This window comes from Megalobrama amblycephala, linkage group LG17 (genome assembly GCF_018812025.1).
Source record: "Megalobrama amblycephala isolate DHTTF-2021 linkage group LG17, ASM1881202v1, whole genome shotgun sequence".
Taxonomy (NCBI): domain Eukaryota; kingdom Metazoa; phylum Chordata; class Actinopteri; order Cypriniformes; family Xenocyprididae; genus Megalobrama; species Megalobrama amblycephala.
The window spans coordinates 44,614,538-44,624,434 of NC_063060.1; the positions used below are offsets into that span (position 1 = coordinate 44,614,538).

Genomic DNA, 9,897 nt, shown 5'->3' on the forward strand with positions numbered 1-9,897 from the left:
GACAACACTAATCCTCAAATATTAGCAGGTTTTTATCTTTTAAAAACAACATTGCTGTAGCTACATACACATACTACATTCACATGTCGGTGTATTACATAAATAGGATTGAAAACCGATGAATTTATTGACTACAAATTACCAAAAATCACGGTTCTGTCTCTCAAATCCTATCTTTTTTAATTGCCGCCGAAGCACTTCCTGGAGCTATTTGAAGTCTACGCGAATCACGTGACGATCAAGCGTTTTGAACTTACGTTGTCGCGACTCTCTCTCTCTATGGTTCTGACTATGACAAGCCGTTTTGACTTTTATTCATTCTCAGGATATGCATTCTTGATATCAACAGTTCAGTTGTTGATATCATGAATTACATTTCCACTAGTAACAATGTTAATTCTTGATATCAACATTTGAATTTCCACTAGTCAAAACTAGAATTCTTGATATCTGTAATTGTATTTTCACTAGTGAAATGTCACCATAGGCTGCCATTCAAATTCAATTGTTGATATCAAGAATTGAGTTCTTACTAGTTGAAATTCCAATTTCACATATCAGAAATACAATTCTTACTAGTAAGAATGAAGTTTTTACTAGTAAGAATGAAGTTTTTACTGGTAAAAATGAAGTTTTTACAAGTGGAAATGTAATTCCTGATATCAACATTTGATATCCTGGGAATTAATAAAAGTCAAAACGGCTTGCCGAAGTGTAGGTAAGGCGTGTTAAAAATAGTTTTGACGCAATTGATAGAGGTTCGAATCCGCCTTTTCCGAACTTGCTCTAGTTCCTTTTCCCATCCATCAGATTGGAAAGGCATTTATCTTCAATAAAAATGAAGATATAAAAATAAAAATATTCGAAAAGTGTCGAACTTACGAACTTAAGAAATTAAAAAGACTTCCTATTTCTGCGGTTTGTGCGTTTTATAAGTCAAACTGCATCGTTGACAAAATGGATGTAAACTGACTACAACGCACTGCACCATGCAGCACCAAAATTCGCAATAATGGAAGTATACCACTCAATTCATTTAGTGTATTTATGTATATTGATACACGTTTACTCTTTTATGAAACTATCATAGTTAATGAAGCCCAAGTGCCACCTACAGGCCTATTATGTGAAGTGTAGGCTGGTGAAATGGTGACATGAAAAGAAAGGACTTTATTATGTTACCATTTTTGATAATTATGCAGCATTATGAAAAAAGTCTCTTAAACTCCTCCTGCATTTATTTGATCAAAAACAGCAATATAGTGAAAGATGATTACAATTTACAGTGATGGTTTTCTATTTTAATATACTTTTAAATATATATTTATGCTGTTCTTTTCTAACATTTTATTCATCAAATGATCTTGGAAAAAAAGTATCACAGGTTATAAAAAATATTAAGCAGCACAACTGTTTCTAACATTGATAATAAATCATCATATTAGAATAATTTCTGAAGGACCATGTGACACTGAAGACTGGAGTAATGATGCTAAAAAGTTCAGTTTTGCTTCACATAAATCAATATATTTTGAAGTATATTAAAACAGAAAACCATTATTTTAACTGTAAAAATATTTCACAATATTACTGTTTTTTTTCGGTATTTTTGATCAAATAAATGCAGCCTTCTTGCAAAAACATAACCTATATATATATATATATATATATATATATATATATATATATATATATATATATATATATTACATTGCCCCTTTTTTACATTTGAGCCCCTGCCCCTGAGGAAATCTCTGCATGTCCCTGTCTGTTATTATTGCATACCGTTTAATGTACAACAACACTAATGTACAAATATTATCTGACACCATTTATAAGTAGCCTGTAAATATAGCATCTAACTATTATGTGCACTTATTGCAAAGAGAATACTTTTTTTTTATAGGGCAAATAGAATATTTAGCTTTTTTCACTTAGTGTAAGTAGATTCTATTGCTATTTTCACTTAGAGCTATTTTCACATTTCTCAGTCTGTTCCCACGGATTTAAACTGTACTCGTCCAAGAAGAGAACAGGCTTCCAGGTTATCGCAAATAAAATAATGATATTTTTATATAGGGCAAATAGAATGAATCTTAGGCCAATTACTTTTTGTGTAGGCCTATGTGGAATGCATCAAATTGTCTTAACTGCATGCTTAAAATAATTCTCTGAAGCACTTTTTTTCTAACTCAGAAGACACCGATTTTAGGGTAAGGTCAAGAAGGGATACAGCTACGGACACTGGGAATGCGCTAAATTAATATTTGGTCATTTCATTACTGCATGACCACGAACAGCCCATTACCAACGCATGTATATCAAACTTATAAAAAGTTTGTAAACATGTAGAACAATAAATGACCACACATGCTGAGTTTTATGAATGTATGATGCTGGTGGTGAGTGTAAAATCAAATTTAAAACAGCCATGTCACCTGGAAGATTAAGTCTGTGATATTAATGTTGGCCAATAGAGGGGGCCATACGATAAGGAATCTTTTAACCTTAATCTTTTTTCTATCATTTTTTTCTTTGTTTTTTCACTTTTACATGCCCCAATAAAATATTGTTTGGCAAGTTTCCAGACATGATTGCTGTACATTTAAAATGAAGAGACCATTTTATTCATCTCTTTTAACATAACATACACAATTCCGTTCTATTCCGTATTGTTTTGCAGGCAAAAGCTCAGTAAACTACAATCACCAAAACAACACTTCATGATAACAATGTAATGGAACAGTAGAGGCACTTTACCAAAACAGAAAAAAAAGTTTACGAATAAAGCATTCATTAGTTATTTTATGATATACTGTTGTTAGGTTTTAAGTAAACATTATAGTTATAAAGTAAAACAACAATAACAATGACAACAACAATAATATTAACAGGCTGACAACCCGATTTGCACTCTCTGTCATTGGACAGAGAGTGCAAATATTTCGGCTCATTATTAGGCTATCCCATATGAGAAGGTGTCGGTGTACATCTCATATGAAAAAAAACCTGTATGTTTCATATACAGCAACCATATATATTCTTTACTCAAATCAGCCAGAATTTCCTTATGTGTTTCATATAAGTCCAATACATGTCATATACAAAATCAGACCGATTATGGCCACTTTCATACTAAAAAGCACACATAAAACTTATATGGGATTTTTAGGTCATATATGAATACTGCAAAATTCTTATATGAGTTTTACATGACAACAGTATGTAATAGTATATGATTTTAGTAGAAAATGTGTATGAATATCAGTAAATTTCCTATACAAATCATTTAAAATTCTTGATTGAATCATATGCAAGTCATATAGGATTCATTTAAATTTTGCATTATTTGCTCATATGAATTATATACAGATTATATATGTTTTTAATAGGTAAATTGTGTGTCTGTTCTTCAAACTTTATATGTTTCCACCTAATTCCTCATATCTCTACATATAATTATCTTTTATGATTTCAGTAAATATTACAATATCTCTGCATATACAAATCATATATGATTTCAGTCAATTACTAGCACAAATTTACATTAGAAATACTTTTATTTCAACACAATCAACAAGACAATCAAATTATACTCCATAAGAGTAATTTAAAATTACAACTTGATATCAAACTGAACTTTGCGAAGGCAAAACACACACACACAAACACACTCCAACAACAACAACAAAATACCTTGAACACACTGTCACGGCTATCAATCATCAAAGACCATTAAGGTTTTCAGATGTTTTTGTATTCTTCCCTCTAATTTCAGTAAGTTTGGCATTAATTGCTGTACCAATGCTGGCGGTCACCACATGAGGACACTTTCTGCAACGTTGCTCCTGTGAGACAAACAAATAAAAGGCAAAACATTGCTGATGTTAGGAAACAAAGTTGCCCACAGTCCATGACTACATATCAAGTTAGACAAATCAACAGCAGCATGTTTGGGAATCTGGACTTCCAAATGGAACCAGAAAGTTGTGAGTTTGACAAGAATTGCTACTATTGTGGCACAGAGCAAGAAACTTAGAAAGATTATTTCACTTTGAAATGAAAATTATCCCAAGCTTTACTCACCCTCAAGCCATCCTAGGTGTATATGACTTTCTTCTTTCTGATGAACACAATTGGAGAAATATTAATAGATATCCTGACACATCCAAGCTTTATAATGGCATGGCAGTGATAGTGATCAATGAGTATAAGGCTGAAGAAAGTGCCTCCATCCACATCCATCTATTATAAACGTACTCCACACGGCTCTGGGGGCCTAATAAAGGCCTTCTGAAGCGAAGCGATGCATTTGTGTAAAAAAAATATTCATATTTAAACAAGTTATGAAGTAAAATATCTAGCTTCCACCAGACCGCCATCCATATTCAAGTTACGAAGAAAGTTGCACTTGCAGTTCACAAAGCTTACACTATGTCCTACACCTTCCCTAATAAACTTACGGAAAAAACTGTAACTGACGTGATTCCAATTTACTTCGTAACCTGAATATGGATTGCGGTCTGGCGGAAGCTAAATATTTTACTGCATAACTTGTTAAATATTGTTACATTTTTAACACAAATGCATCGCTTCGATTCAGAAGGCCTTTATTAAGCTCCCTGGAGCCGTGTGGAGTACGTTTATGACGGATGGAGGCACTTTCTTCAGCCTTATATTCATTGATCCCGTTCACTGCCATTATAAAGCTTGGATGCATCAGAATATTTATTAATATTTCTCAGATTGTGTTCGTCAGAAAAAAGAAAGTCATATACACCTAGGACAGCTTGAGGATGAATAAAGCTTGGGCTAATTTTCATTTGAAACTGAACAAATCCTTTAACCTAAACTTACTCCCACTGGATCACATTGAATATAGTAATGACAACAACAACAACAACAACAACAACAACAGGGTTTCAGCACTTCATTGACTAGATAAACTAGTACACTACCTGTTCTGTTGGAAGGGCTCTGTAATTACTCTGTGGCAAATCCTGTCCCATCTTCCAAGTTATGTGACTGATGCTGACGAACACTGAGACTTCAGGGCCATCTTCACTTCATTTAACAGATTTGGTAGCTCTAGCAACAAAAATATAGCAAAATAAAATATGATAAAGCAATCTCTTACACCTATTTACTATGTGTACATATGGTCATCTAAGCTGATGAATTTAATGTTAATGATGCGTTTTACAAAGCCATCATGCCAGATGTTAGAGGTTGGAAAACTTTCAGGTTTCTTGTCATATACTTGATAATGCAATTAATTACCAATAATTATTAAATTCTTTGTCTTAACTTTACATAGCAAGTTGAATAATAATATTGAAGCAATAGCAGTTCTACAAAAAAATTTAAAGTTTGAAGTGCAAAGACAGTAAAAACTACTAAAGTAATCCACCAAACAGTTTGATAGCTGGCTGCTGATTCACCACAACAGTAAAATAACTAGTATGTGCATTTTTCTTACTTTTTTGTCATCATTTCTCAATTTTTCGTTTTCCTCCATTTTTTCAGCCTCTTCTGAGTCTCTGTCGAGGTTGTGCTTGATACTCATCAACAGTAATTAATTTCTCTGTGGTTTGGGAATCACTGTCCTTTTCCTTTCGGTCTGTCAAGAAACAAGAAACAAGAGATGGAAATGATACGCATTCATTTTCTTAGATATTTGTCTTCTTTCCTCAATAAATGTAAACAGATGAACATAAATGACTGTACCTGAAGGGGAGGGAGGCAGATCTCAAAGGAGATATGTTAATACTTTATTTTAAAGGTCCACAATTATGCATGTTACACACATATACACTAGTAATTAATGATCAACTTAAATAGGCTAGTAAGGGCATATTAGCCGTTATTTAAACCAAATTTTTAGTGTAGTAAGGTACTTCAATTAAATAAACTGAACAATAAGAAGCTAGTAACTATGTTTAATCAGTGATGGTTTAGTTATAAATTGCTTAAAGTTAAAGTTATATTTCGGTTTATTGACCAGAATAAACTATAATTATCACGTTCACACCCATGGAAAGAAAGTAAGGCCTTGCAAAACACAACAATTAACTTTTGATTCAGACATTTCCATAAATCATAGGTATGAATATCTCAAATTGACACAATCAAATTAAACATTAATAGGCAGTTATTAAACACACCGACACTAATATATAACTCTTTATCTCATTTCATGACACAATTATCACATTTACTCGTGTTAGCTTTAGCCCATGTGCTAATCAGTTCAGCTCGCGCTGTGTGCACGCGGCCTACTCAAAACGGCTCAGAAATTAATCATTTTAGAAACTTCAACATGTCATTTACATTATTAATATCTGGAATTTCACTCCCTAAAGCAGAATAGAATCATATCTTTATTCACACAAGGAAAATTACTCACAGTGCTTCAACACTCTGGGATCCGCTCCGTCTCTCTCTCTTCTCTGTCTCCGGCGACAACACTTCAGGCTGACGCGTCGACTTCAAAAGCTCCACTTTCAGTGCACTCATTCACATCTCCAGTTATATCAATGGATTTTCTGAAGAAACTGTCTTGTCTGTGCTGATCTGCTCTGACTCGCTCTCATCTACTCACGCTGAAAGCAGCGCCGGCGAGACCAGTGGGCGGGACTTATGAATGCGCCGCTACTATTGGCTCTTAGGGGTGTCTCTCATTGCAGCACGAATCAGGGATTGGATGAATCTCTTTTTCTTCTAGAATTTGTTTTCCTTTTCTTTGGTTACCCGGGTTACACATCAATTAATCTGGGCCAGAATCAGATCTGATTTCAACCTCTTTTTAAAGTCTTTAAAAGCTCAATGTTACCATAATTGTTACAGCCACACCAGTTCATTTGTGTGCGTGTGTAAACTTCTTGCTGTTTTTTGCATAGTGCATATTCCTGCAGAGCGGCTGAATTCTTGATTTTCTTGATTATTTCCCATTTGTAAAAACTTGCTCTGTTTTATAGTCACACTAGTGTGGGGTGGATGTGTCTGTTTTGCACTCTTGATATTTTAGAGCGTGACCCCTTCATTGTTGTGCACTTTTTTTTCTGCACAGTGGTTTATTTGTAGTTTGTACCTTTTAAATATTTAAATGGGATATACCCATCCAGTGAATTCCTACGACTTAGGTTTGGGTTTGATTCTAATAAATGTATATTCTGTGATGATATAGAAACCACAGATCATCTATTTTTTCATTGTATGTATGTGGAGGCTTTATGGTCTGATATTCATGACTGGCTTTATCCAAAGGTGCCTCACCTTGGAAACTTCACCCTAAAGGACATCACTTATGGACTTATAATGAACAGTAACAAAGATGACTTCCTGATTAACAACATTCTTATGCTGGGAAAATTTTATATACACAAATCCAAGTACTTGAAGGTGAAACCAATGTTTTATGCATTTCATAATGAGTTTTTTTTTTCTTATATAAAAGCCCTCCAAGTGATGAAAAAGAAAAAAGCAATAAAGCTTTTCTCCATTATAGAAGAATATGATTTAATAGAAAAACCCTAGCCCCCTTTATTAGATGTTATTTAATTATTATTTATTTTTATATATTTTTGCTTATGTTATATTGTATTCTCTCATGCACCTGTTCTGTAATTTGTAATGCAACAGTGTGTTAATAATGCCATGTTGTTTGTACATTACTAATTGGTTAATTTAAAAAAAAAAAATGTAGTTTGTACCACCAAAACATTCTCAGAGTTTTTGTATGTTTTCGTATTTCCCATTAATCTCCTATGGCAGTCATTTTTAACCGCGAAGGAGCCAAGTATGACTTTTTCTCTTGACCCTTTAACATATCTGAATCATGTCCATGATTTTTGTGTTCACAGAGCTAATGCAACTAAAGTCACCAAGTGTCATCCCACGTTAAAATGTTAATCTAATAATTAGTTTTGTAATTAAAATGTTAATTTTGTAATTAATATATGTAGGGCTCCACTTAGGACAAGATAAGAGCGAGGGCATGAGTGAAGTACAGCCTTATACTGATGCACTATGTTTTATACACATCTTAAGAGATATGGTGGACATTCATAGGCCTTAAATTTGCAGTATTTTTCTATGTTTTTACATCATGAAAATCTGTAAGACTTTAGTTATATGTGGGACATATATGACATATAGGATTGAAAATACATAAATATTATGCAATTTGTATATGCGGTTTTTGCAGCATATATGTCCCTTATAATATTCTGTTGGAACATATAAGAATCACATATGTTTTTAACAAAACTTTTCCATATGGGATAATACATCAAAATGTACAGTAAAAATGTTCAGTAGCCAATAACGTTTCATTACACTGTTTTATAATGCACAGGCCTTTAATCAAAGAGAAACACGAATTTGGGCACGATGACGACACATTCTGTATTAGAGCCATTTGTAAATGTCATGGATGGAACAATAAAAAAATAGTCCATTGATGCATTAGAAAGTGTAATGAAAACAAAAATAAACATGAAAAACGACATGCGGTTATTTTTCTTATGTTCATGTCAATGGTATAATAAATGATACATGAATGCCTTGTTCATTTTTTTTCCCTTAATTCTCCGAAGGACCCGGTGGCCAATAAAAACAAACAGGATGAAACTACTTTTTTTAACAATTAACAAAAAATAAATAAATAAAAAAAATAAAAAAAATAAAAAAAAAGCCATAATATAATTATTATATTTTATTAACTAAACGAAAAAATAAAGGAGCCATTTCTCTGGACGGATGTTCTTCCTCCATCTTTGGCTTACAGAGGATTATGCGAAAACCACATCTCATTAATATTCATTAACTCATTACCATAGCTATTCTTACCTGTAAAAATTGTGTTTCTAGAGATCAGTAATTGAATTTTCACTAGTTGCAAGAGCAATTTCAGATATCAACTGTCTTTGTTGATATCAATAAATACATTGTTACTAGTAAAAATGCTAATTTTTGATATAAAGAATTCAGTTGTCACTAGTTGAAATGTCAGTTCTTGATATCAACAACTGAATTGCTACTAGTAAAAATGTTCATTTTTAATATCTGAAAATGCATTTCTGATATGAACATAATTTCAGATATGTAAAATGGCTTTCTTACTAGTAACTTACTAGTTCATGATATCAGAAACTAACATTGTCACTAGTGACAATCAAATTTTTGATATCAAAAATTAACATTGTGTCACAGATCCCTTGTTCTCCGGACTCCATTTCCCTTGATCCTCCTGTTTTCCACACCTGCACTCACTTCCCTCGTCATCTCCCCATCATCACAGACCATCATCACCTGGACTTCCTCATTAGCACTCCCTTATATATATATGGACTCACTCCCTTCACTCCTTGTCTCTTCTTAATGTTGTCATATGTGATGTTGTGTTGCCTCTCTCCTTCGTTTTGTAAATAAATACTCATTGTTGTGGATCTCCGGGAACGTTTCATCTTTAAAGCACCAGCATCCGTAACACATTGTTACTAGTAGCAATTAAATTTTTATTAAGAACTGAAATTTCAACTAGTGACAAATGAATTATTGATTTGCATTTTTACACAATATATATTTTTAGACTTTGTTAATGTTAAAGAAAATGTTTATATCCATGTTAGTTCAGTGTACTAACTGATGATAACAAATATACAAACTTTGATCTGAAAATGTATTAGTGAATGTTGAGATTAACTAAATGCTGTAGAAGTATTGATCATTATTAGTTCATGTTAAAGGGATAGTTCACCTAAAAATGAAAATTTACAGTATTATTACATTATTTATTGTTCTCAACCATCTTGAGGGTGAGAGAAGAAGTTTGTGACAGAAGGATGAGAGAAGTTTCATTTTTTGTGTGAACTATCCCTTTAAATAATCTAGTTA

The 9,897-nt window shown here is 32.8% G+C and overlaps 1 long non-coding RNA gene across 1 annotated transcript; it reads right to left on the bottom strand.

Moving 5' to 3' along the window:
• Positions 1–2,616: 2,616 nt before the first annotated feature.
• Positions 2,617–6,648, bottom strand: LOC125250604. The gene is made up of 4 exons (XR_007180815.1): positions 6,407–6,648; positions 5,480–5,620; positions 4,959–5,088; positions 2,617–3,848 (listed from the first exon to the last, which is right to left on the bottom strand). It is a non-coding gene; the product is annotated as an uncharacterized LOC125250604 (long non-coding RNA).
• Between the last annotated feature and the right edge of the window lie 3,249 nt (positions 6,649–9,897).